The sequence below is a fragment of the Leptonotus elevatus genome, chromosome 2 (assembly GCF_054856555.1).
Source record: "Leptonotus elevatus isolate MCC_2025b chromosome 2, RoL_Lele_1.0, whole genome shotgun sequence".
Taxonomy (NCBI): domain Eukaryota; kingdom Metazoa; phylum Chordata; class Actinopteri; order Syngnathiformes; family Syngnathidae; genus Leptonotus; species Leptonotus elevatus.
Genome location: NC_141240.1, coordinates 23,089,147 through 23,115,071, shown reverse-complemented (window position 1 = coordinate 23,115,071; position 25,925 = coordinate 23,089,147). Strand labels below are relative to the sequence as shown.

At 42.1% G+C, this 25,925-nt stretch overlaps 23 non-coding genes across 23 annotated transcripts; 2 read left to right on the top strand and 21 right to left on the bottom strand.

Moving 5' to 3' along the window:
• Nucleotides 1-115: 115 nt before the first annotated feature.
• Nucleotides 116-197, bottom strand: trnal-aag (transfer RNA leucine (anticodon AAG)). Its single transcript has one exon. It is a non-coding gene; the product is annotated as a tRNA-Leu (tRNA).
• Nucleotides 198-441: 244 nt separating this feature from the next.
• Nucleotides 442-523, bottom strand: trnal-uag (transfer RNA leucine (anticodon UAG)). The gene has a single exon. It is a non-coding gene; the product is annotated as a tRNA-Leu (tRNA).
• Nucleotides 524-749: 226 nt separating this feature from the next.
• On the top strand, nucleotides 750-821 carry trnam-cau (transfer RNA methionine (anticodon CAU)). Its single transcript has one exon. It is a non-coding gene; the product is annotated as a tRNA-Met (tRNA).
• A 347-nt stretch (nucleotides 822-1,168) lies between these two features.
• Nucleotides 1,169-1,250, bottom strand: trnal-aag (transfer RNA leucine (anticodon AAG)). Its single transcript has one exon. It is a non-coding gene; the product is annotated as a tRNA-Leu (tRNA).
• Nucleotides 1,251-2,219: 969 nt separating this feature from the next.
• trnal-aag (transfer RNA leucine (anticodon AAG)) lies at nucleotides 2,220-2,301 on the bottom strand. Its single transcript has one exon. It is a non-coding gene; the product is annotated as a tRNA-Leu (tRNA).
• Nucleotides 2,302-2,545: 244 nt separating this feature from the next.
• Nucleotides 2,546-2,627, bottom strand: trnal-uag (transfer RNA leucine (anticodon UAG)). Its single transcript has one exon. It is a non-coding gene; the product is annotated as a tRNA-Leu (tRNA).
• A 226-nt stretch (nucleotides 2,628-2,853) lies between these two features.
• Nucleotides 2,854-2,925, top strand: trnam-cau (transfer RNA methionine (anticodon CAU)). The gene has a single exon. It is a non-coding gene; the product is annotated as a tRNA-Met (tRNA).
• A 347-nt stretch (nucleotides 2,926-3,272) lies between these two features.
• trnal-aag (transfer RNA leucine (anticodon AAG)) lies at nucleotides 3,273-3,354 on the bottom strand. Its single transcript has one exon. It is a non-coding gene; the product is annotated as a tRNA-Leu (tRNA).
• Nucleotides 3,355-3,598: 244 nt separating this feature from the next.
• Nucleotides 3,599-3,680, bottom strand: trnal-uag (transfer RNA leucine (anticodon UAG)). The gene has a single exon. It is a non-coding gene; the product is annotated as a tRNA-Leu (tRNA).
• A 1,473-nt stretch (nucleotides 3,681-5,153) lies between these two features.
• On the bottom strand, nucleotides 5,154-5,235 carry trnal-uag (transfer RNA leucine (anticodon UAG)). The gene has a single exon. It is a non-coding gene; the product is annotated as a tRNA-Leu (tRNA).
• A 644-nt stretch (nucleotides 5,236-5,879) lies between these two features.
• Nucleotides 5,880-5,961, bottom strand: trnal-aag (transfer RNA leucine (anticodon AAG)). Its single transcript has one exon. It is a non-coding gene; the product is annotated as a tRNA-Leu (tRNA).
• Nucleotides 5,962-6,205: 244 nt separating this feature from the next.
• Nucleotides 6,206-6,287, bottom strand: trnal-uag (transfer RNA leucine (anticodon UAG)). Its single transcript has one exon. It is a non-coding gene; the product is annotated as a tRNA-Leu (tRNA).
• Nucleotides 6,288-6,932: 645 nt separating this feature from the next.
• Nucleotides 6,933-7,014, bottom strand: trnal-aag (transfer RNA leucine (anticodon AAG)). Its single transcript has one exon. It is a non-coding gene; the product is annotated as a tRNA-Leu (tRNA).
• Nucleotides 7,015-9,362: 2,348 nt separating this feature from the next.
• Nucleotides 9,363-9,444, bottom strand: trnal-uag (transfer RNA leucine (anticodon UAG)). Its single transcript has one exon. It is a non-coding gene; the product is annotated as a tRNA-Leu (tRNA).
• Nucleotides 9,445-10,089: 645 nt separating this feature from the next.
• On the bottom strand, nucleotides 10,090-10,171 carry trnal-aag (transfer RNA leucine (anticodon AAG)). Its single transcript has one exon. It is a non-coding gene; the product is annotated as a tRNA-Leu (tRNA).
• A 244-nt stretch (nucleotides 10,172-10,415) lies between these two features.
• Nucleotides 10,416-10,497, bottom strand: trnal-uag (transfer RNA leucine (anticodon UAG)). The gene has a single exon. It is a non-coding gene; the product is annotated as a tRNA-Leu (tRNA).
• A 645-nt stretch (nucleotides 10,498-11,142) lies between these two features.
• On the bottom strand, nucleotides 11,143-11,224 carry trnal-aag (transfer RNA leucine (anticodon AAG)). Its single transcript has one exon. It is a non-coding gene; the product is annotated as a tRNA-Leu (tRNA).
• A 244-nt stretch (nucleotides 11,225-11,468) lies between these two features.
• Nucleotides 11,469-11,550, bottom strand: trnal-uag (transfer RNA leucine (anticodon UAG)). The gene has a single exon. It is a non-coding gene; the product is annotated as a tRNA-Leu (tRNA).
• Nucleotides 11,551-12,195: 645 nt separating this feature from the next.
• On the bottom strand, nucleotides 12,196-12,277 carry trnal-aag (transfer RNA leucine (anticodon AAG)). The gene has a single exon. It is a non-coding gene; the product is annotated as a tRNA-Leu (tRNA).
• Nucleotides 12,278-12,521: 244 nt separating this feature from the next.
• On the bottom strand, nucleotides 12,522-12,603 carry trnal-uag (transfer RNA leucine (anticodon UAG)). The gene has a single exon. It is a non-coding gene; the product is annotated as a tRNA-Leu (tRNA).
• Nucleotides 12,604-13,246: 643 nt separating this feature from the next.
• On the bottom strand, nucleotides 13,247-13,328 carry trnal-aag (transfer RNA leucine (anticodon AAG)). The gene has a single exon. It is a non-coding gene; the product is annotated as a tRNA-Leu (tRNA).
• Nucleotides 13,329-13,572: 244 nt separating this feature from the next.
• trnal-uag (transfer RNA leucine (anticodon UAG)) lies at nucleotides 13,573-13,654 on the bottom strand. Its single transcript has one exon. It is a non-coding gene; the product is annotated as a tRNA-Leu (tRNA).
• A 1,371-nt stretch (nucleotides 13,655-15,025) lies between these two features.
• Nucleotides 15,026-15,107, bottom strand: trnal-aag (transfer RNA leucine (anticodon AAG)). The gene has a single exon. It is a non-coding gene; the product is annotated as a tRNA-Leu (tRNA).
• Between the last annotated feature and the right edge of the window lie 10,818 nt (nucleotides 15,108-25,925).

Below are 25,925 nucleotides of genomic sequence, written 5' to 3'. Positions count from 1 at the left end.
CGTTTAGTGTGAAAGGCAAAAATACTGAAATTTCGGGAATGGTGGTAAGAGGACAAAACACAAACAGAAAATCAAATTCCTATACTTTGCTACAAACAAAACTGTAAGGAAGAACTGGCAGTGGTGGGATTTGAACCCACGCCTCCTGAGAGACTGGAGCCTTAATCCAGCGCCTTTGACCGCTCGGCCACACTACCTTCAAATATTTTTCTGTAAAAATATCAGGTTTCCACAAGAACATCCAGGTTAGTGGTGTCCAACGAAACCTTGCGCATAAGGTAATGATGCCTGCTTGGATCAGAGGTAAATTATCTTCAAGCCAACCAGAAACGTCCAATGGCAAACAGTTGTGGACCTCATGCTTGTTAGCATAGTAAAATAAGCATATTGTCTAAATTCATCCACAGAATTTGTAGGATACTACTTCCATTGTCACAGAATTGGCAGTGGTGGGACTTGAACCCACGCCTCTTCAGAGACTGGAGCCTAAATCCAGCGCCTTCGACCACTCGGCCACACTACCTTAGAAGCCATTAACAGAAAGGAAATGTTTGGGCAATGTAAGTTATGTTGCGGTCTGAGGCGCAGACTTGGCGGACAAATAGGTTTCCACACCAAAATCCAGGTACATGCTGTCCTGCCTAGCCTTGTGCATAACGTAATGAAGCCTGCTCTGATCCATGGCGAAATGTTAGACCTAATTCTTCTTCAGCGACAAGAGAGTACAGGCTAACAAGTACCACTACAGCAGCAGAGTGGCGCAGCGGAAGCGTGCTGGGCCCATAACCCAGAGGTCGATGGATCGAAACCATCCTCTGCTATCTCGACCTGGTTATTTAGTAGCACAATCCTCAGTCTAGGATGTTGTTGAACTTCTACCAAGTACTTCTTTTGAAGGTTAATCATGTGAAATTAACAATTGTCTACTCATTGGCTGTGGCCAAGGGATTTGACCCCTTCTTCAATTAATTTACTTCACTTTGGAAAATTGGGCCATCTTTCATCATTCTTAGTCTGATTTCTCTGTGTTGTCACTGATTAAGTAGTCAGTCCCGTTTAGTGTGAAAGGCAAAAATACTGATATTTCGGGAATGGTGGTAAGAGGACAAAACACAAACAGAAAATCAAATTCCTATACTTTGCTACAAACAAAACTGTAAGGAAGAACTGGCAGTGGTGGGATTTGAACCCACGCCTCCTGAGAGACTGGAGCCTTACTCCAGCGCCTTTGACCGCTCGGCCACACTACCTGCAAATATTTTTCAGTAAAAATATCAGGTTTCCACAAGAACATCCAGGTTAGTGGTGTCCAACAAAACCTTGCGCATAAGGTAATGACGCCTGCTTGGATCAGAGGTAAATTATCTTCAAGCCAACCAGAAACGTCCAATGGCAAACAGTTGTGGACCTCATGCTTGTTAGCATAGTAAAATAAGCATATTGTCTAAAGTCATCCACAGAATTTGTAGGACACTACTTCCATTGTCACAGAATTGGCAGTGGTGGGACTTGAACCCACACCTCCTAAGAAACTGGAGCATAAATCCAGCGCCTTCGACCACTCGGCCAGACTATCTTAGAAGCTATTAACAGAAAGGAAATGTTTGGGCAATGTAAGTTATGTTGCGGTCTGAGGCGCAGACTTGGCGGACAAATAGGTTTCCACACCAAAATCCAGTTTCATGCTGTCCTGCCTAGCCTTGTGCATAACGTAATGAAGCCTGCTCTGATCCATGGCGAAATGTGACCTAATTCTTCTTCAGCGACAAGAGAGTACAGGCCAACAAGTACCACTACAGCAGCAGAGTGGCGCAGCGGAAGCGTGCTCGGCCCATAACCCAGAGGTCGATGGATCGAAACCATCCTCTGCTATCTCGACTTGGTTATTTAGTAGCACAATCCTCAGTCTAGGATGTTGTTGAACTTCTACCAAGTACTTCTTTTGAAGGTTAATCATGTGAAGTTAACAATTGTCTACTCATTGGCTGTGGCCAAGGGATTTGACCCCTTCTTCAATTAATTTACTTCACTTTGGAAAATTGGGCCATCTTTCACCATTCTTAGTCTGATTTCTCTGTGTTGTCACTGATTAAGTAGTCAGTCCCGTTTAGTGTGAAAGGCAAAAATACTGAAATTTCGGGAATGGTGGTAAGAGGACAAAACACAAACAGAAAATCAAATTCCTATACTTTGCTACAAACAAAACTGTAAGGAAGAACTGGTAGTGGTGGGATTTGAACCCACGCCTCCTGAGAGACTGGAGCCTTAATCCAGCGCCTTTGACCGCTCGGCCACACTACCTTCAAATATTTTTCTGTAAAAATATCAGGTTTCCACAAGAACATCCAGGTTAGTGGTGTCCAACAAAACCTTGCGCATAAGGTAATGATGCCTGCTTGGATCAGAGGTAAATTATCTTCAAGCCAACCAGAAACGTCCAATGGCAAACAGTTGTGGACCTCATGCTTGTTAGCATAGTAAAATAAGCATATTGTCTAAAGTCATCCACAGAATTTGTAGGATACTACTTCCATTGTCACAGAATTGGCAGTGGTGGGACTTGAACCCACGCCTCTTCAGAGACTGGAGCCTAAATCCAGCGCCTTCGACCACTCGGCCACACTACCTTAGAAGCCATTAACAGAAAGGAAATGTTTGGGCAATGTAAGTTATGTTGCGGTCTGAGGCGCAGACTTGGCGGACAAATAGGTTTCCACACCAAAATCCAGGTACATGCTGTCCTGCCTAGCCTTGTGCATAACGTAATGAAGCCTGCTCTGATCCATGGCGAAATGTTAGACCTAATTCTTCTTCAGCGACAAGAGAGTACAGGCCAACAAGTACCACTACAGCAGCAGAGTGGCGCAGCGGAAGCGTGCTGGGCCCATAACCCAGAGGTCGATGGATCGAAACCATCCTCTGCTATCTCGACCTGGTTATTTAGTAGCACAATCCTCAGTCTAGGATGTTGTTGAACTTCTACCAAGTAGTTATTTTGAAGGTTAATCATGTGAAGTTAACAATTGTCTACTCATTGGCTGTGGCCAAGGGATTTGACCCCTTCTTCAATTCATTTACTTCACTTTGGAAAATTGGGCCATCTTTCACCATTCTTAGTCTGATTTCTCTGTGTTGTCACTGATTAAGTAGTCAGTCCCGTTTAGTGTGAAAGGCAAAAATACTGATATTTCGGGAATGGTGGTAAGAGGACAAAACACAAACAGAAAATCAAATTCCTATACTTTGCTACAAACAAAACTGTAACGAAGAACTGGCAGTGGTGGGATTTGAACCCACGCCTCCTGAGAGACTGGAGCCTTAATCCAGCGCCTTTGACCGCTCGGCCACACTACCTGCAAATATTTTTCTGTAAAAATATCAGGTTTCCACAAGAACATCCAGGTTAGTGGTGTCCAACAAAACCTTGCGCATAAGGTAATGACGCCTGCTTGGATCAGAGGTAAATTATCTTCAAGCCAACCAGAAACGTCCAATGGCAAACAGTTGTGGACCTCATGCTTGTTAGCATAGTAAAATAAGCATATTGTCTAAAGTCATCCACAGAATTTGTAGGATTCTACTTCCATTGTCACAGAATTGGCAGTGGTGGGACTAGAGCCCACGCCTCCTAAGAGACTGGAGCCTAAATCCAGCGCCTTTGACCACTCGGCCACACTACCTTAGAAGCCATGAACAGAAAGGAAATGTTTGGGCAATGTAAGTTATGTTGCGGTCTGAGGCGCAGACTTGGCGGACAAATAGGTTACCACACCAAAATCCAGGTTCATGCTGTCCTGCCTAGCCTTGTGCATAACGTAATGAAGCCTGCTCTGATCCATGGCGAAATGTTAGACCTAATTCTTCTTCAGCGACAAGAGAGTACAGGCCAACAAGTACCACTACAGCAGCAGAGTGGCGCAGCGGAAGCGTGGTGGGCCCATAACCCAGAGGTAGATGGATCGAAACGATCATCTGCTATCTCGACCTGGTTTTTTAGTAGCACAATCCTCAGTCTAGGATGTTGTTGAACTTCTACCAAGTAGTTCTTTTGAAGGTTAATCATGTGAGTTAAAAATTGTCTACTCATTGGCTGTGGCCAAGGGATTTGACCCCTTCTTCAATTCATTTACTTCACTTTGGAAAATTGGGCCATCTTTCACCATTCTTAGTCTGATTTCTCTGTGTTGTCACTGATTAAGTAGTCAGTCCCGTTTAGTGTGAAAGGCAAAAATACTGAAATTTCGGGAATGGTGGTAAGAGGATGTTAAGTTATTAACATTGTTTTTCAGTTTTAAATTATATTTTAGTCGTTTTAGATTTAGTTAACTCAGTATGGCTAAATGAATAGCATTTTTATGTGTCTCACACTCCTGAGAAAATAAGGGAGTGTATGGGTCTGGTATCTGTCTCTTCCGAAGGAGACGGGCCGATGTGTGATTGTTTTTCTCTAATCTGATTTATAGCTATGGGAACTTGCTGAACTTGCAGAAGGGAGGAGAGAGGGATTTTTTGTATTCATTTAGTTGTAACCAGGTGTGTTATGGGCTGACCTTTTTATGAACCCTCTTTGTGAATAAATAACGATGTGAGCCAAGAGAAAGGAGCCACATTTGAACGAAGCACTGCTTGGGTGGCTTGAAATGTGCGACCAGAAGCTTCTGGTAATTAAAACCTTTGCAAAGGAACTTCTTCAACAGAATCTCACCATTCAGTTAATTGAACACGCAAAGAGTACAATACTTAATATTGTCTACTCTAACAAGGACAAAACACAAACAGAAAATCAAATTCCTATACTTTGCTACAAACAAAACTGTAAGGAAGAACTGGCAGTGATGGGATTTGAACCCACACCTCCTGAGAGACTGGAGCATTAATCCAGCGCCTTTGACCAGTCGGCCAAACTACCTGCAAATCTTTTTCAGTAAAAATATCAGGTTTCCACATGAACATCCAGGTTAGTGGTGTCCAACAAAACCTTGCGCATAAGGTAATGACGCCTGCTAGGATCAGAGTTAAATTATCTTCAAGCCAACCAGAAACGTCCAATGGCAAACAGTTGTGGACCTCATGCTTGTTAGCATAGTAAAATAAGCATATTGTCTAAAGTCATCCACAGAATTTGTAGGACACTACTTCCATTGTCACAGAATTGGCAGTGGTGGGACTTGAACCCACACCTCCTAAGAGACTGGAGGCTAAATCCAGCGCCTTCGACCACTCGGCCAGACTACCTTAGAAGCCATTAACAGAAAGGAAATGTTTGGGCAATGTAAGTTATGTTGCGGTCTGAGGCGCAGACTTGGCGGACAAATAGGTTTCCACACCAAAATCCAGGTTCATGCTGTCCTGCCGAGCCTTGTGCATAACGTAATGAAGCCTGCTCTGATCAATGGCGAAATGTCAGACCTAATTCTTCTTCAGTGACAAGAGAGTACAGGCCAACAAGTACCACTACAGCAGCAGAGTGGCGCAGCGGAAGCGTGGTGGGCCCTTAACCCAGAGGTAGATGGATCGAAACGATCCTCTGCTATCTTGACCTGGTTATTTAGTAGCACAATCCTCAGTCTAGGATGTTGTTGAACTTCTACCAAGTAGTTCTTTTGAAGGTTAATCATGTGAGTTAAAAATTGTCTACTCATTGGCTGTGGCCAAGGGATTTGACCCCTTCTTCAATTCATTTACTTCACTTTGGAAAATTGGGCCATCTTTCACCATTCTTAGTCTGATTTCTCTGTGTTGTCACTGATTAAGTAGTCAGTCCCGTTTAGTGTGAAAGGCAAAAATACTGAAATTTCAGGAATGGTGGTAAGAGGACAAAACACAAACAGAAAATAAAATTCCTATACTTTGCTACAAACAAAACTGTAAGGAAGAATTGGCAGTGATGGGATTTGAACCCACGCCTCCTGAGAGACTGGAGCCTTAATCCAGCGCCTTTGACCGGTCGGCCACACTACCTGCAAATCTTTTTCAGTAAAAATATCAGGTTTCCACAAGAACCGCCAGGTTAGTGGTGTCCAACAAAACCTTGCGCATAAGGTAATGACGCCTGCTTGGATCAGAGTTAAATTATCTTCAAGCCAACCAGAAACGTCCAATGGTAAACAGTTGTGGACCTCATGCTTGTTAGCATAGTAAATTAAGCATATTGTCTAAAGTCATCCACAGAATTTGTAGGATACTACTTCCATTGTCACAGAATTGGCAGTGGTGGGACTTGAACCCACGCCTCCTCAGAGACTGGAGCCTAAATCCAGCGCCTTCGACCACTCGGCCACACTACCTTAGAAGCCAATAACAGAAAGGAAATGTTTGGGCAATGTAAGTTATGTTGCGGTCTGAGGCGCAGACTTGGCGGACAAATAGGTTTCCACACCAAAATCCAGGTTCATGCTGTCCTGCCTAGCCTTGTGCATAACGTAATGAAGCCTGCTCTGATCCATGGCGAAATGTTAGACATAATTCTTCTTCAGCGACAAGAGAGTACAGGCCAACAAGTACCACTACAGCAGCAGAGTGGCGCAGCGGAAGCGTGCTGGGCCCATAACCCAGAGGTCGATGGATCAAAACCATCCTCTGCTATCTCGACCAGGTTATTTAGTAGCACAATCCTCAGTCTAGGATGTTGTTGAACATCTACCAAGTACTTCTTTTGAAGGTTAATCATGTGAAGTTAACAATTGTCTACTCATTGGCTGTGGCCAAGGGATTTGACCCCTTCTTCAATTCATTTACTTCACTTTGGAAAATTGGGCCATCTTTCACCATTCTTAGTCTGATTTCTCTGTGTTGTCACTGATTAAGTAGTCAGTCCCGTTTAGTGTGAAAGGCAAAAATACTGAAATTTCGGGAATGGTGGTAAGAGGACAAAACACAAACAGAAAATCAAATTCCTATACTTTGCTACAAACAAAACTGTAAGGAAGAACTGGCAGTGGTGGGATTTGAACCCACGTCTCCTGAGAGACTGGAGCCTTAATCCAGCGCCTTTGACCGCTCGGCCACACTACCTGCAAATATTTTTCAGTAAAAGTATCAGGTTTCCACAAGAACATCCAGGTTAGTGGTGTCCAAGAAAACCTTGCGCATAAGGTAATGACGCCTGCTTGGATCAGAGGTAAATTATCTTCAAGCCAACCAGAAACGTCCAATGGCATACAGTTGTGGACCTCATGCTTGTTAGCATAGTAAAATAAGCATATTGTCTAAAGTCATCCACAGAATTCGTAGGACACTACTTCCATTTTTACAGAATTGGCAGTGGTGGGACTAGAATCCACACCTCCTAAGAGACTGAAGCCTAAATCCAGCGCCTTCGACCACTCGGCCAGACTACCTTAGAAGCCATTAACAGAAAGGAAATGTTTGGGCAATGTAAGTTATGTTGCGGTCTGAGCCGCAGACTTGGCGGACAAATAGATTTCCACACCAAAATCCAGGTTCATGCTGTCCTGCCGAGCCTTGTGCATAACGTAATGAAGCCTGCTCTGATCCATGGCGAAATGTCAGACCTAATTCTTCTTCAGCGACAAGAGAGTACAGGCCAACAAGTACCACTACAGCAGCAGAGTGGCGCAGCAGAAGCGTGCTTGGCTCATAACCCAGAGGTCGATGGATCGAAACCTTCCTCTGCTATCTCGACCTGGTTATTTAGTAGCACAATCCTCAGTCTAGGATGTTGTTGAACTTCTACCAAGTAGTTATTTTGAAGGTTAATCATGTGAGTTAAAAATTGTCTACTCATTGGCTGTGGCCAAGGGATTTGACCCCTTCTTCAATTCATTTACTTCACTTTGGAAAATTGGGCCATCTTTCACCATTCTTAGTCTGATTTCTCTGTGTTGTCACTGATTAAGTAGTCAGTCCCGTTTAGTGTGAAAGGCAAAAATACTGATATTTCGGGAATGGTGGTAAGAGGAAAAAACACAAACAGAAAATCAAATTCCTATACTTTGCTACAAACAAAACTGTAAGGAAGAACTGGCAGTGGTGGGATTTGAACCCACACCTCCTGAGAGACTGGAGCCTTAATCCAGCGCCTTTGACCAGTGGGCCAAACTACCTGCAAATCTTTTTCAGTAAAAATATCAGGTTTCCACATGAACATCCAGGTTAGTGGTGTCCAACAAAACCTTGCGCATAAGGTAATGACGCCTGCTTGGATCAGAGGTAAATTATCTTCAAGCCAACCAGAAACGTCCAATGGCAAACAGTTGTGGACCTCATGCTTGTTAGCATAGTAAAATAAACATATTGTCTAAAGTCATCCACAGAATTTTTAGGATACTACTTCCATTTCCACAGAATTGGCAGTGGTGGGACTTGAACCGACGCCTCCTAAGAGACTGGAGCCTAAATCCAGCGCCTTCGACCACTCGGCCACACTATCTTAGAAGCCATTAACAGAAAGGAAATGTTTGGGCAATGTAAGTTATGTTGCGGTCTGAGGCGCAGACTTGGCGGACAAATAGGTTTCCACACCAAAATCCAGGTTCATGCTGTCCTGCCTAGCCTTGTGCATAACGTAATGAAGCCTGCTCTGATCCATGGCGAAATGTTAGACCTAATTCTTCTTCAGCGACAAGAGAGTACAGGCCAACAAGTACCACTACAGCAGCAGAGTGGCGCAGCGGAAGCGTGCTGGGCCCATAACCCAGAGGTAGATGGATCGAAACGATCCTCTGCTATCTTGACCTGGTTTTTTAGTAGCACAATCCTCAGTCTAGGATGTTGTTGAACTTCTACCAAGTAGTTCTTTTGAAGGTTAATCATGTGAGTTAAAAATTGTCTACTCATTGGCTGTGGCCAAGGGATTTGACCCCTTCTTCAATTCATTTACTTCACTTTGGAAAATTGGGCCATCTTTCACCATTCTTAGTCTGATTTCTCTGTGTTGTCACTGATTAAGTAGTCAGTCCCGTTTAGTGTGAAAGGCAAAAATACTGAAATTTCGGGAATGGTGGTAAGAGGACAAAACACAAACAGAAAATCAAATTCCTATACTTTGCTACAAACAAAACTGTAAGGAAGAACTGGCAGTGATGGGATTTGAAGCCACGCCTCCTGAGAGACTGGAGCCTTAATCCAGCGCCTTTGACCGGTCGGCCACACTACCTGCAAATCTTTTTCAGTAAAAATATCAGGTTTCCACAAGAACCGCCAGGTTAGTGGTGTCCAACAAAACCTTGCGCATAAGGTAATGACGCCTGCTTGGATCAGAGTTAAATTATCTTCAAGCCAACCAGAAACTTCCAATGGCAAACAGTTGTGGACCTCATGCTTGTTAGCATAGTAAATTAAGCATATTGTCTAAAGTCATCCACAGAATTTGCAGGATACTACTTCCATTGTCACAGAATTGGCAGTGGTGGGACTTGAACCCACGCCTCCTCAGAGACTGGAGCCTAAATCCAGCGCCTTCGACCACTCGGCCACACTACCTTAGAAGCCATTAACAGAAAGGAAATGTTTGGGCAATGTAAGTTATGTTGCGGTCTGAGGCGCAGACTTGGCGGACAAATAGGTTTCCACACCAAAATCCAGGTTCATGCTGTCCTGCCTAGCCTTGTGCATAACGTAATGAAGCCTGCTCTGATCCATGGCGAAATGTTAGACATAATTCTTCTTCAGCGACAAGAGAGTACAGGCCAACAAGTACCACTACAGCAGCAGAGTGGCGCAGCGGAAGCGTGCTGGGCCCATAACCCAGAGGTCGATGGATCAAAACCATCCTCTGCTATCTCGACCAGGTTATTTAGTAGCACAATCCTCAGTCTAGGATGTTGTTGAACATCTACCAAGTACTTCCTTTGAAGGTTAATCATGTGAAGTTAACAATTGTCTACTCATTGGCTGTGGCCAAGGGATTTGACCCCTTCTTCAATTCATTTACTTCACTTTGGAAAATTGGGCCATCTTTCACCATTCTTAGTCTGATTTCTCTGTGTTGTCACTGATTAAGTAGTCAGTCCCGTTTAGTGTGAAAGGCAAAAATACTGATATTTCGGGAATGGTGGTAAGAGGACAAAACACAAACAGAAAATCAAATTCCTATACTTTGCTACAAACAAAACTGTAAGGAAGAACTGGCAGTGGTGGGATTTGAACCCACGTCTCCTGAGAGACTGGAGCCTTAATCCAGCGCCTTTGACCGCTCGGCCACACTACATGCAAATCTTTTTCAGTAAAGTAATCAGGTTTCCCCAAGAACATCCAGGTTAGTGGTGTCCAACAAAACCTTGCGCATAAGGTAATGATGCCTGCTTGGATCAGAGGTAAATTATCTTCAAGCCAACCAGAAACGTCCAATGGCAAACAGTTGTGGACCTCATGCTTGTTCGCATAGTAAAATAAGTATATTGTCTAAAGTCATCCACAGAATTTGTAGGATACTACTTCCATTGTCACAGAATTGGCAGTGGTGGGACTTGAACCCACGCCTCCTAAGAGACTGGAGCCTAAATCCAGCGCCTTCGATCACTCGGCCACACTACCTTAGAAGCCGTGAACAGAAAGGAAATGTTTGGGCAATGTAAGTTATGTTGCGGTCTGAGGCGCAGACTTGGCGGACAAATAGGTTTCCACACCAAAATCCAGGTTCATGCTGTCCTGCCTAGCCTTGTGCATAACGTAATGAAGCCTGCTCTGATCCATGGCGAAATGTTAGACCTAATTCTTCTTCAGCGACAAGAGAGTACAGGCCAACAAGTACCACTACAGCAGCAGAGTGGCGCAGCGGAAGCGTGCTGGGCCCATAACCCAGAGGTCGATTGATCGAAACCATCCTCTGCTATCTCGACCTGGTTATTTAGTAGCACAATCCTCAGTCTAGGATGTTGTTGAATTTCTACCAAGTAGTTCTTTTGAAGGTTAATCATGTGAAGTTAAAAATTGTCTACTCATTGGCTATGGCCAAGGGTTTTGACCCCTTCTTCAATTCATTTACTTCACCTTGGAAAATTGGGCCATCTTTCACCATTCTTAGTCTGATTTCTCTGTGTTGTCACTGATTAAGTAGTCAGTCCCGTTTAGTGTGAAAGGCAAAAATACTGAAATTTCGGGAATGGTGGTAAGAGGACAAAACACAAACAGAAAATCAAATTCCTATACTTTGCTACAAACAAAACTGTAAGGAAGAACTGGCAGTGATGGGATTTGAACCCACACCTCCTGAGAGACTGGAGCCTTAATCCAGCGCCTTTGACCGGTCGGCCACACTACCTGCAAATATTTTTCAGTAAAAATATCAGGTTTCCACAAGAACCGCCAGGTTAGTGGTGTCCAACAAAACCTTGCGCATAAGGTAATGACGCCTGCTTGGATCAGAGTTAAATTATCTTCAAGCCAACCAGAAACGTCCAATGGCAAACAGTTGTGGACCTCATGCTTGTTAGCATAGTAAATTAAGCATATTGTCTAAAGTCATCCACAGAATTTGCAGGATACTACTTCCATTGTCACAGAATTGGCAGTGGTGGGACTTGAACCCACGCCTCCTCAGAGACTGGAGCCTAAATCCAGCGCCTTCGACCACTCGGCCACACTACCTTAGAAGCCATTAACAGAAAGGAAATGTTTGGGCAATGTAAGTTATGTTGCGGTCTGAGGCGCAGACTTGGCGGACAAATAGGTTTCCACACCAAAATCCAGGTTCATGCTGTCCTGCCTAGCCTTGTGCATAACGTAATGAAGCCTGCTCTGATCCATGGCGAAATGTTAGACATAATTCTTCTTCAGCGACAAGAGAGTACAGGCCAACAAGTACCACTACAGCAGCAGAGTGGCGCAGCGGAAGCGTGCTGGGCCCATAATCCAGAGGTCGATGGATCAAAACCATCCTCTGCTATCTTGACCTGGTTATTTAGTAGCACAATCTTCAGTCTAGGATGTTGTTGAACTTCTACCAAGTAGTTATTTTGAAGGTTAATCATGTGAAGTTAACAATTGTCTACTCATTGGCTGTGGCCAAGGGATTTGACCCCTTTTTCAATTCATTTACTTCACTTTGGAAAATTGGGCCATCTTTCACCATTCTTAGTCTGATTTCTCTGTGTTGTCACTGATTAAGTAGTCAGTCCCGTTTAGTGTGAAAGGCAAAAATACTGAAATTTCGGGAATGGTGGTAAGAGGACAAAACACAAACAGAAAATCAAATTCCTATACTTTGCTACAAACAAAACTGTAAGGAAGAATTGGCAGTGATGGGATTTGAACCCACGCCTCCTGAGAGACTGGAGCCTTAATCCAGCACCTTTGACCGGTCGGCCACACTACCTGCAAATCTTTTTCAGTAAAAATATCAGGTTTCCACAAGAACCGCCAGGTTAGTGGTGTCCAACAAAACCTTGCGCATAAGGTAATGACGCCTGCTTGGATCAGAGTTAAATTATCTTCAAGCCAACCAGAAACGTCCAATGGCAAACAGTTGTGGACCTCATGCTTGTTAGCATAGTAAATTAAGCATATTGTCTAAAGTCATCCACAGAATTTGTAGGATACTACTTCCATTGTCACAGAATTGGTAGTGGTGGGACTTGAACCCACGCCTCCTCAGAGACTGGAGCCTAAATCCAGCGCCTTCGACCACTCGGCCACACTACCTTAGAAGCCAATAACAGAAAGGAAATGTTTGGGCAATGTAAGTTATGTTGCGGTCTGAGGCGCAGACTTGGCGGACAAATAGGTTTCCACACCAAAATCCAGGTTCATGCTGTCCTGCCTAGCCTTGTGCATAACGTAATGAAGCCTGCTCTGATCCATGGCGAAATGTGACCTAATTCTTCTTCAGCGACAAGAGAGTACAGGCCAACAAGTACCACTACAGCAGCAGAGTGGCGCAGCGGAAGCGTGCTGGGCCCATAACCCAGAGGTCGATTGATCGAAACCATCCTCTGCTATCTCGACCTGGTTATTTAGTAGCACAATCCTCAGTCTAGGATGTTGTTGAAGTTCTACCAAGTAGTTCTTTTGAAGGTTAATCATGTGAAGTTAAAAATTGTCTACTCATTGGCTATGGCCAAGGGTTTTGACCCCTTCTTCAATTCATTTATTTCACTTTGGAAAATTGGGCCATCTTTCACCATTCTTAGTCTGATTTCTCTGTGTTGTCACTGATTAAGTAGTCAGTCCCGTTTAGTGTGAAAGGCAAAAATACTGAAATTTCGGGAATGGTGGTAAGAGGACAAAACACAAACAGAAAATCAAATTCCTATACTTTGCTACAAACAAAACTGAAAGTAAGAACTGGCAGTGGTGGGATTTGAACACACACCTCCTGAGAGACTGGAGCCTTAATCCAGCGCCTTTGACCGCTCGGCCACACTACCTGCAAATCTTTTTTAGTAAAATAATCAGGTTTCCCCAAGAACATCCAGGTTAGTGGTGTCCAACAAAACCTTGCACATAAGGTAATGATGCCTGCTTGGATCAGAGGTAAATTATCTTCAAGCCAACCAGAAACGTCCAATGGCAAACAGTTGTGGACCTCATGCTTGTTCGCATAGTAAAATAAGTATATTGTCTAAAGTCATCCACAGAATTTGTAGGATACTACTTCCATTGTCACAGAATTGGCAGTGTTGGGACTTGAACCCACACCTCCTAAGAGACTGGAGCCTAAATCCAGCGCCTTCGACCACTCGGCCACACTACCTTAGAAGCCATGAACAGAAAGGAAATGTTTGGGCAATGTAAGTTATGTTGCGGTCTGAGGCGCAGACTTGGCGGACAAATAGGTTTCCACACCAAAATCCAGGTTCATGCTGTCCTGCCGAGCCTTGTGCATAACGTAATGAAGCCTGCTCTGATCCATGGCGATATGTCAGACCTAATTCTTCTTCAGCGACAAGAGAGTACAGGCCAACAAGCACCACTACAGCAGCAGAGTGGCGCAGCGGAAGCGTGCTGGGCCCATAGCCCAGAGGTCGATGGATCGAAACCATCTTCTGCTATCTAGACCTGGTTATTTAGTAGCACAATCCTCAGTCTCGGATGTTGTTGAACTTCTACCAAGTAGTTCTTTTGAAGGTTAATCATGTGAAGTTAAAAAGTGTCTACTCATTGGCTGTGGCCAAGGGATTTGACCCCTTCTTCAAATCATTTACTTCACTTTGGAAAATTGGGCCATCTTTCACCATTCTTAGTCTGATTTCTCTGTGTTGTCACTGATTAAGTAGTCAGTCCCGTTTAGTGTGAAAGGCAAAAATACTGAAATTTCGGGAATGGTGGTAAGAGGACAAAACACAAACATAAAATCAAACTCCTATACTTTGCTACAAACAGAACTGCAAGGAAGAATTGGCAATGGTGGGATTTGAACACACACCTCCTAAGAGACTGCAGCTTAAATCCAGCGCCTTCAACCACTTGGCCACACTACCTTAGAAGCCACTAACAGAAAGGAAATGTTTGGGCAATGTAAGTTAGGTTGCGGTCTGCGGCGCAGACTTGGCGGACAAATAGGTTTCCACACCAAAATCCAGGTTCATGCTGTCCTGCCTAGCCTTGTGCATAACGTAATGAAGCCTGCTCTGATCCATGGCGAAATGTCAGACCTAATTCTTCTTCAGCTACAAGAGAGTACAGGCTAACAAGACCTTTACAGCAGCAGAGTGGTGCAGCGTAAGCGTGCTGGGCCCATAACCCAGAGGTCGATGGATCGAAACCATCCTCTGCTATCTCGACCTGGTTATTTAGTAGCACAATCCTCAGTCGAGGATGTTGTTGAACTTCTACCAAGTAGTTATTTTGAAGGTTAATCATGTGAAGTTAAAAATTGTCTACTCATTGGCTGTGGCCAAGGGATTTGACCCCTTCTTCAATTCATTTACTTCACTTTGGAAAGTTGGGCCATCTTTCACCATTCTTAGTCTAATTTCTCTGTGTTGTCACTTATTAAGTAGTCAGTCCCGCTTAGTGTGAAAGGCAAAAATACTGAAATTTCGGGAATGGTAGTGAGAGGACAAAACACAAACAGAAAATCAAATTCCTATACTTTGCTACAAACAAAACTGTTAGGAAGAACTGGCAGTGATGGGATTTGAACCCACGCCTCCTGAGAGACTGGAGCCTTAATCCAGCGCCTTTGACCGGTCGGCCACACTACCTGGAAGTAATATGCTCCAATTTCTGTGGATGACTCAGGATTATATACTCATTTAATTAGGCATTAGGTCCAGAACCACTGGACTTTTTGGTTTGTCTTTGAAGATGCTTTACCTCTGATCCAAGCAGGCTTCATTACGTTATGCATAAGACTGAGTTGGACGGCACTAACATGGATGTTGTTGTGGAAACTTAATATTTATCCGATTTCTTCCCTACAATTTTTTTTGCCAATTTGTGTGCCAACAAACACACTCCTAGACAGTGTTTTGCAGGTAGTGGGGCCGAGTTGTTTAAGGCGCTGCATTCAGCCTTCATTCTCTCAGGAGGCATGGGTTCAACTCCCACCACTGTCACCAATTGTATCCAATCAGTTCATACGCGTCACACAAAATGCTTTCATAACACCACAATGGAATCATGGTAATTATTAGTCACATCCCGGAGGGGTAGGTCTAAAGTTAATTAGAGGTGTAATTGTTCCGCCAATAATCATGTTTCAAGGCGACACAATCTAATCTGAATTTTTCTTTATCTTTGTGTCAGCCACACGTGAACCAGCACTGTATTCCTTCAACATTTCAATCCCTAATGGAAAATACACATCTGTCTTCTCCAAGTTCACACTGACCCAGCTTCTTTTTTTTTAAGTGAGCCTGACAAGGTACTATATTACAGAAAAGGTATGAGGAGCAGGCGGTAATTGTCGCAGAGGCAAGACTGCACCTTGTAGGAGGCAGACAAACTCAACTTTTTGTCATCTTGTGCATCTACGGATGAAACCGCATTATTTAGCGTTTATCAAAATAATTGAATTATTTAATCAATTGCTAGATATACAATGTACTTGTAATGGGGGGTGGGGGGTGCGTAGGTTTTTCCAATTACAAATTGATCAATGACAAAATGATGCCCCTTAAACAAGCGCATTCAACATGCCCTCTATCTATCGGCGGCGGACATAACACGGAATATTGTCACTGTGGGAGGTGGGGCGGTTGTGCACGTCGTGCGCGTCTTCCAAGTTTAAACCTCCACGATCACAAACGATGCTCCTTAAACACGTCATCAGCGGCGGCGGAGGGTTGTCTTATATTATTGTATTAAATTTAACTTAAGGCCTCCACGATCACAATTTGATGCCCTTCAGCATTCAGTCACTAACGGCGACGGCCGAGATACTCCGAAGGCACTTCCGAAGACAGCCTGACAAAAATCATAGTTTTTCGGGCCTCTACTTTGTTTACAAGTGTCTCCAGCTCATATCTTTTTTTTTTTCATTTGTGCCTCATGCTTTATATTGTGATTGTCTTATCATGCATCGTTATCATTCCCACCCGCCAGCCCTGTTTATACTAATTTGCATATTTATGTGCGGGCGTGGAGAGGGAGGAGTCTGGTACTATGCATTTCTGCATTGATTGAGATGTATGAAAGGAATATGCTTAGATTCATATGTACGCACAGATTTGTACGACGGGATTTTTTTATGCGTGCAAAGTTTTCTGGAAATGAACGTACGCCGTGTTTTAGTATGAAAGCCATGCAAGTCTTAGTACATGAGGCCCCATGCCTTGTCGACTTGAGTTTCTTATTGTCATCATGAGCTTATGTAAGACTTGGCCATGGTCTACGACGTCTGCAGCTTTCTTATCAAGAATTGTGGAACCTGCAGTCCTCGATTTTCCTTGGGGGTGTTTGATAAATGACAGATCAGACATTGAGGTAGGACATCAGTTTATGCCTTGCCTCTTTTGACTGTGGATAATACAAAACCAACTCTTTGTTTCATAAATCAAGATCTACATCCTCCACTTCTCTTTTGTGGTATTAATCATTTTTGGCAACACACCAGAAAAGATATCTGGAAATGAAGTAGAGTGACAATGAACAGAAGAGGGATGGGCAACTTAAACGATTGAGAGGGGCCACAATTTCTCATCAGCTTACTTTCATTCGGTTGTGAATGGTTCTGACAATATGATGCAAATGAATCTCTGAGTAGATATACCTTATAAGAGAACAATTATAATCAAGTTCTTACCGATGAAATGTGTATGTAACGTTTCTCCCAAACCCAGACTATTAACCGTACATCACACACTGTGGCATTTTCACCGTGGAGGAAGGAAATCATGTGAAAACGCGGCTGAGAAATCAATTTATTCAAGTTAGGTGCGCTTCGTGAGTGGCAATGCAAGATGGCCTCCAGTGGCTTCACTTCAGTAGTCAGTATTAGTCCATTATACATGCATCTGTGGGATGGAGGCGTGATCATGTCTGCCATCCTGTTATGTCGGACAATACAACACACGTTAAGTTCGCATGATGTCCTTAGACACCTTTGGGGTCATGTGCGCAAATTGGTAGGCTTCCGACTTGTTGTCAGAGGTGAAACAAGTGTTCCAAGCAAAATATTGTCGTGACAGACATTGGCAGTGATGTCACCCTGCATCTAATCATCTGAATGTGCAAAGCCGCAACATTTGTTTGAATGCGCACTTTTGAAAGGTACAGTCACAAATGCCAGCTTGATTTTGAGGCGTCTGAAATACGAATTTGACAGGAAGGCAGCATGTCTTCTGTCATTCTAAAAAACTTTGCATACCGTATTGACACAAATTGTGGACTCTGATGAGATGGACAAAAATGATAAGCAGTTTTGTCGTCCACTTTAACAGTTGCCTTACTACTAATTTGTGCCCATATTTCCCACTCAGTAACAGGTGTTGCAACTTGGTACGTGGAAATTTCTCTCACCAAGGTCACGGTTTTACTTGACTTAGATCATATTCATATTTAATATTTATAACAGCCAGCAGGGATTGAAATCCCACCATTGCAGATCAAATATTAAATAAGAGATTGCAGGTGTGGAAAGAAGGATCTGAAATAGAATGGCACGAGTCAGTGCATGGCAACAAATATACCACTAATGTTTTATTTACACTTTTAATTTGATTGCTCGGTTCAACGAAGCCCACAACACATCGCTCATCTGTTTCAGCATTTAAGACAAGCAGGATTTTTCTTCCTCGATGCAACATGGTCTTTTTTTGGTCTCTGTGATCAGCTGTTTACAGCCCCCCTTAGGTCAAATCTGCGACCCAACACTTCAAACACTTTCGTCAGCGTGTCTGAGCCAAAGTGCACCACCATAACAACCTCTCAGGGTCTGTTGTGAATGTGCATGCTGGTTGCAAACGAAAAAATGTGATGACACCTCTCCCAAGTTGAGAAAATGGAATGCGGAACAACATCACTCAATTTGATAGCCACCAGAGTGAAGAGTCTGGGGGCGGCAGCAGCTGTGGATGCCACGTGCAAATGGAGATTATTTTACAGTTAGGTCAGTAAATGAAACTCAAAATCACATCCATAACTGATTGATTATTGATGACATCAGGGAGCTTTCTGTTTCACATCATAATCAAATCAAATTTTAATGATATAGTACTTCACAAATTACAAATGCAACACAGAGTGCTTTAACAAGGGAAATAGCAACAAGTATACAAAAACCCACTTATACTATTTTAACATTGGGATTTTTAACTACAATGTTGCAATATGCCTGATGAGATAAAATCTTCTCTTACAAAAACTCAAAGAAATGGTCACCGAAAGGCTTGAAATGAAAAAGAGCATCGAGCCACTTCTGCAGGAAATTCAGCAGTTGAAGAAAGAGACATCTTCGTATCAACGATGTGATAGTTACAGGTTACAGATTAAACCACGCCGCGGCGCTCCGGCGAGAGCTGCGGCAGGCACAAATGCAGTTGATTCCGACCAAATTTTAGCGAACGAGACTGTGGAACAACTTGACTCAGATTTGGGATTAATTGAGATGTGCTTTTCGCTTCCAACTGGGGAAACACGACGGCAGTTCTGACCAGGTGTGTTGACTGGAAGAAAAAGATTGCTCTATTGAGAGATAGCTACTATCTTAAAGTCAAACATGTATACGTCAATGAAAGTCTCACAAAACGAAATGCTGACATTGCCAGAAGGGCGCGACAATTGAGAAAGAATTGACTTATCGAGAACACATAGACAAAAGACTGTCTGATCTTCATTCAAACTAAAGACTCATCTTCTCAGAAGAAAATACGGATCGTGAAAAGAGTTGAAGGATTGGCGGCGTTTGAGAGACAATAACTGCAAACTGTAACTCAAATCATTAAATTGTAGATTATGTTTTACCCAAATGAGATTATTGTATAACATATTACTAATTAACCCAAAACGGGAGCTGTTATGATTTGAATAATGTGAATTATAGCATATGATTACTTGCTGACACTGCCATGGTTAACTTGTTTATGCACCTGGATTGATAACATGTATTGCTGTTCCTGTAAGAATGTAAACATTGTCTGGCTCTATTTCTGTTTGGACATTTGATGTTACATGCAAGGCTGTCGTGATAAGGTTGTATTGTGGCTGCAATGTATCTGCTGTAAATTTTTACAATGGGTTGGTAAACATGGTTCCAGGATGGTGGGTGGCCTTGGTGGGCGCTAAGGAGTATCAAGATCTAAGCATCATCTGGATGCTGGCAACAGTGGTGGGCCGGTGGCTGAGCTGACCAGAATCGAGTGAACATTGCTGTGGACGCAATGGGCAGAATGCAAACCGAGCTGCTCTTCTGGAAGCCACAACATGTGTGAAAGCTGATCCAAGGTCAGCGAAGACGCTACTGGTGAACGAGCATGCGCTCGCCTGGTTGGGTGGGCCTGTTGGTGGCGATTTACCGATTCCAAATCTTTGGCACTAGCTGCAACTTATACATGGACTGTACTCAAGATGAACTGAGCGAGGAGTGTGCAGACTTAAGTCTGGGTTTGATAACAATATGAATCGGCCTTCATAATCAATTTATATGACTGATGCGTATTGTAAGAATCGATGGGGACGGGTTACTAATAAGCCGTGGCTTCTACCCGTCAGCCCTTCTTTCGGATGTCAATGTTGCAAATGATCTAATGTGATCGATGTAACCTGTAATAAAGTTTCTCGCTAGCTTGCCACTTGGCCTGATTACTTATGCACTGCTACAATAACAACCTGGAATGCCAAGATAAACTAAGAGAAGAAGAAGAAGAATTCCTCAGCGTAATGTAAGCAAGCCAAATTTTTAATACATAATTTGAGCTGGTCATATCACTTAATACAGTTTGTGTATTTGTATTTTTCACCAGTTCATCACGATAATAATGATGATGACAGAGTGACGGACTGATGAAATTCACTGACAGTCCTAAAAGAGCCGCTGTAATTCTGCGATGTCGGCAGCACGGTTAAAATAACAATCACTGATCTTGGATCATCATCCTCAGGCAGCACATGGTATGCTTTTTGTTGAATTAGAGCTGTTGTTTATGATACAGTTCAACATTTTGTTTGCACCAGGTGTCAGCTTTTCACAGGACAGGAGTAGTAAACAAACATTCCTCTTCCCCGAGGTGAAATAAGCACCAAGCAGCTATTAAGCAAAATTACTTTGCAGCCATTGTCATCTCTGTTTCTACTTCATTGGAATCTGCTCCTCCTCAGGCTAGGAATTTTATTAGGGATTTACCTGAGGGAAACCAGTTTGCTGAAGTGCTAGATCACTTCAAATGTCAAATATTTTCACATGAGATGAACACACAACAAATTGCCAATATTAATGATTTGTAATTCGCTCAGAGAGAGAGAGTGAGAGACAGAGAAAGAGAGAGAGTCATTGAGAGAGTCACTGGAGAGCGATTCTTGTTTTTGTCCTATGAAAGATAAATATTGTAAAACCGTGCAAGGAAACTAAAAACATTGTCTCTGTATGATTTGCAGCAGAATTCAATGAGGTCTTGCTTTATGTAACTCATCTGTGTAGCTCACTAACTGCGAAGCTGAACTTATTTCGGTTCTTTGCTCAAGGTTTCTGAACTTTGATAGTTAGTAACTCTTCTAGAGTTGGAACACTGCTTCAAAATGAAGAGTTGAAAAAGAATGTGTAGCGAGAGAGGTAGAAGCAGCTCACCGGCTGCAATCACACATTCGTCACGCACCCAAGCGAGTTATATTTCTCGGACTCTTAGTCTTGGCGCTAAATAAGCTTAATATAAGTATGCTTGAGGTGACGCATGTAGCTCGGCAGTACTTACAATAATAAATATTTAACTTGGGTTATAAGAGTTGTAGGCAAAACAAAACTAGTCTAAGATTACTGTTTGCCTTCAATCTTGCACAGGAAATGTCATCACCGCCATAATGGCATGCTACAGATAAATAGAAACACTTTTTAAAGGATTTTAAATGCTGGATTGACTGGACGCAATCTAATAATTATCTGTTAACAAGCTGCTGCCGAGGAAAAACATATACAAAGTGAACATTTTCTTATGGGGGTGAGAGTGAACACGCAAAGCAGTGTCGCCAAGTGGGCAACACTGCTTGGAGACACTTAGCTACAAAGCAACGCAACTGACTAGATCTTGCGGACCTTGCAAATGTTGGGGAGTAGCTTTCGTTACGGAGGAACTGGCCAACAAACAGAAATTTTGACCAGAAGTTTCTTCTAAGCACTCTACTGATACACCAGGGAGCTTTCTTGACCTCTTCCTCTCCCCTGCCATGAAATATTCAAGACGCTGCAAGGCAGAAGAGTGTGGAAAAATGCTTGTGCGTGTGTGTGTTTATCAAACCCATGAAAAGAAAACATGTTTTACTACTTTTCTTTTTTTTTTAACTAGTCTCTGTATTGCTCTCTGTCAGCCGTGTACTGTACTGTAGCGCAGGAGTTTGGGTATTTAATTATTGATAGAGCAAATATTGAATGTGCTGTGGCAATGCCACCTGGCTGCTGTCCTTCGGGCTGAATCATGCATGACATCCTCAAAATGAGATCAAGGAAGTTGGCCACCTCTGTGTGGGTTTGCTTTCGTATTGGCAGATCACATATGCAAATGTGTCATCTTGTCTTTGACAAAGTTTTCCAACTTTTTTTTTTTTTTTTACTTCTCAACTTCAACAAGAGAGAAAGATGTTCATGAAAGTGAAGCATATGCTTGGGACTAATTAAAACCCCCTCACTGCTACAGTGGTGAGAAGAGATTCCTTATCAAAGTCTCGCTGAGCTTTTCAGCTTTCCATTGCTTGCAGTCATGTAAAACAATTTGACACATTAGGATTTGCATGACACTAATCTCCACACAAAACACTATGGATTTGATTTGATTTAATGCAACTCCAACGAACAGTCCTTGTTTAGTTTTTTTTTTTTTATTCAACTCAACTTTTGGTTTTAACCAAACAATGGTTTGTACAAAAGATAACCTGAAAGGGAGACTTCTAGGTCACTAAACCAACCTCAAATAGCACTAATAAAAATGTTTTTAAATATAAATATTTATTGATTAAAATAAACTGAGACAGACCAACTGGCAGGCACACAGATAGACAAAATCAAGAGAGGAGACCTTTGAAAGTGTAATGACTTCCCAGGAATGTTACCACGGTGCTCTGGCTCTGCAAGATCCTTAAACTCATTCGTCATACATTGATCCTGTGCCACCCTTTATATCCTCATAATAAAACAATGGAGAGTGGAGCGCCTACCTCTATCAATCTCCTGGGCTATGAAAAAGCTTTGACATACTGTGAGGGGAAATTTCATGTAAGGTTGCCGGTCAACTCTCAACTAACTTTAATGTGAAGACTGGTCTATCACCACAAAGACAACAAGACATGGGAATCTAATGGATCCTGCATACACAACTAGATTATCTAAGCACTTTTGACCCATAATCAAAAGTAGATGCAAGGCAAGACCAAGGACAAAAAAAACAATGTGAATAAGACAGAAATAAAAAAAATAAACACACTACAAATATGCATATGGAGAACAAATCAAATGAGCAAATGAGGAGACACACTGACCAAAATGTTAAGTCTTGAAATGTAAAAGCCATTGAAGCCTCAATTTCGTTAAAGAACATCCGGTCGTTGAGAAAACTATCCATCATCAAAACTTACATCACTGACAAGAATGTCAGGGGAGGAGAAAAACCATTTTTTCCACTTTTCTGGATGAGTGGCTATTCAAACAAAGAAAGGTTTAAAAATAAATAAATAAATCAATTCAGACAATCCAGAGCACGTAAGTCATAGGTCTTAAACTCTAGTCCCCGAGGGCCGGAATCCTACATGTTTTAGAGGTAGCCCTCTTCCAACACACCTGATTCAAGGGGTGCGCTCATCAGCAAGCTCTGCAGAAACCTGATAATGATCCTGATCATTTGATTCAGGTGTGTTGGAGGGGGGAAACCTCTTAAACATGCATTCAGGACTGCATTTGAGACCTATGACGCAACTTAGAAATGCTGGACATAATTGAAAGCGAGTTTAGGGTTTGAAATGGTTGGTGCTTAAGGATGTTGGATCTACACACACCAGGACAATGACAGTCCGACCCTTGATCTTTTAAACTTATAACAGTGGTGAGTTTTAACGGAGCAATTTTTGTATGTGTCACAGCAGGTGGTAAAAAAAAATGTCGACAAAGTGTGTCTATTTGTGTGAAAAGGTGTCCTTTAAAGGGCAGCATCCCACATTTTGAAACATCTTCACTACTTTCTGTTGCTTCAAAATAACGATGAAGCACAAATGATTTTTTTTTTTTTATTAACTTGATCTAACCTTGAAACTTTTTTTAACTGAAACATTATGAAATAAAATACAGTCACATTACATCATCGCCATTCAGAACCAAAAATGCAACCAAAAGTAAAAAGAAGGTGGATGGTCTGTATTGTTGAGCAGGTTTGTTTGTAAAATCTAAATTTTCATTTTTAAATGGTTTCTCTTAAAGCGACGGAACATCCGTTCTTGCATCAAATAAGTGACTAGTTCTTTTTTTTCAATTGATTGATTGACTGACCGATGAATTGATTTTGCATTGACAAATAAAATCCCTGAATGCTTTAGGGTGCTTTAAGAGAGGAAAACCTCCTCCCTTATCAAACATATCGTGGTGGTTCCAATGATCCTAGCAGCTAAGTTGTCTGGGGGTGTGGTGCCCCTGGCAGGGTCACCAATAGGGCCTTTTCCACCGCCGGAACTTTTGGAGAACTTTTCAATTTACCTTGGTAAAATTCAGTTTGAGCGTTTTTCCACCACCAACAATTTCCGGGGTAATTAAATTCCCCAGGGGACATCCGAGTACTATCTCAGCAGCAAGGTCTTGCTGGGCCAGGCTGGAACTTTGAGGGGGCGGGCTGCACTAATGGAGGACCAAAAATGCCTAAATTAAAATTAAATGACTAAATAAATAAATAAATGACTAAATAAATAAATAAATGACTAAAAGTGAAAATAAAAATGGATATAAAAAATAATTTTGTGAAATTAAATCCCAAAAAATAAATATAAATGGAAATATAAATAACAAAACATATATGCATAAATAAATCAATAAAAGTCCCCCCAAAAAACGAAAATAAAAAACACGATTGTAAAAATAAATATAAAAGTAAATGTCAAAATAAATACAAAAATAAATATATAAATAGAATTAAATATCAATCAATAAAAAACGCTCTGCTTTTACATTTATTTATTTCATGCTGCAGAAAATCTGCCAGGACGAAATGTTATTCAAATGAGGGGGCGGTCCTAAGCATGTCTTGGGTTGGACTCTGCCGTTGCAAACTGCCTTTTATTGATCGAGTGAGCGGCTCGGCGAACAAGGAAGTCTCGCCGGCTTGCATTGGAGAGCTCCAGCAATGGACGACTATCTTGTCACTGTCACATCGACTTGTTGTCGAGCAACTCAAATCGCAAGTTGTGGTGACAGTGGACAAGATAGTCGTCCATTCCTGGAGCTCTCCATGTAAGCCGGCGAGACTTCCTTGGATGGATGGATGGATGGATGGATGGATGGATGGATGGATGGATGGATGGATGGATGGATGGATGGATTAAGAGAGGACGACAATTACTTATTTCATTTTGCTTTGATATTTAAAAATATATTGGATCATATGCTTTGAATCAGAAAACCAGAGATCACATCCCTTTGACTACCATCTCCTTAGGTCACATTGCTCAAAATCGATAACAATAATACAGTAATAAATTATATTTATGTAGCAATTACTCGAACACAGTTGCTAAGTTGTTTACAGGAAAAAAAAGGTATAATTGAACTCCAAGTTTTTATTTTATTTTTTTTAAATAATTGTTTTATGTTTGTCTGTGCCACGTGACAAATCTTAAGTCATCCAGTCAATTTGTGGGCGTGTAAAGTTCATTTATGCCGATGCTCTCAGCATGATTTTTGACGTTTTAACTTCAAGATTGTCAATTTATCTTGCATGCATTGTACTGTTAAAAGTGTTTAGCTTTAACAACCAATGATATATTTCACACCAAAAGACCTCGCCTTCAATCATGCACGTAGACTTCCTCTCAGAACAAACCTCTCATATTCACTTTGTTTGAAAGAAAATATGAATGAACCGATCAGCATTACTTTGGTCTACATAACAAAGTGACGACCCTGTTGGATAATGAGCAAAATGTTTTGCGCAGATGATTTACAAAAAAGGTACAGTACATTTAATTAGGTGATTTCAACGTAAATGCAATGCTTATCACCGTGCCTTGCTACACAAACTGAGAGGGAACAAAAACAACTCATCCTGTAAGTATCCCTTTAATATAGGAAGTCATTATTATCCTACATTGGAGAGAAGAAAATGATCATTTGACATACATGGTTGTTATTGGACTGCCACTATATTGTATATAAAGCATACTTTACTTTGTAGAGACACGAC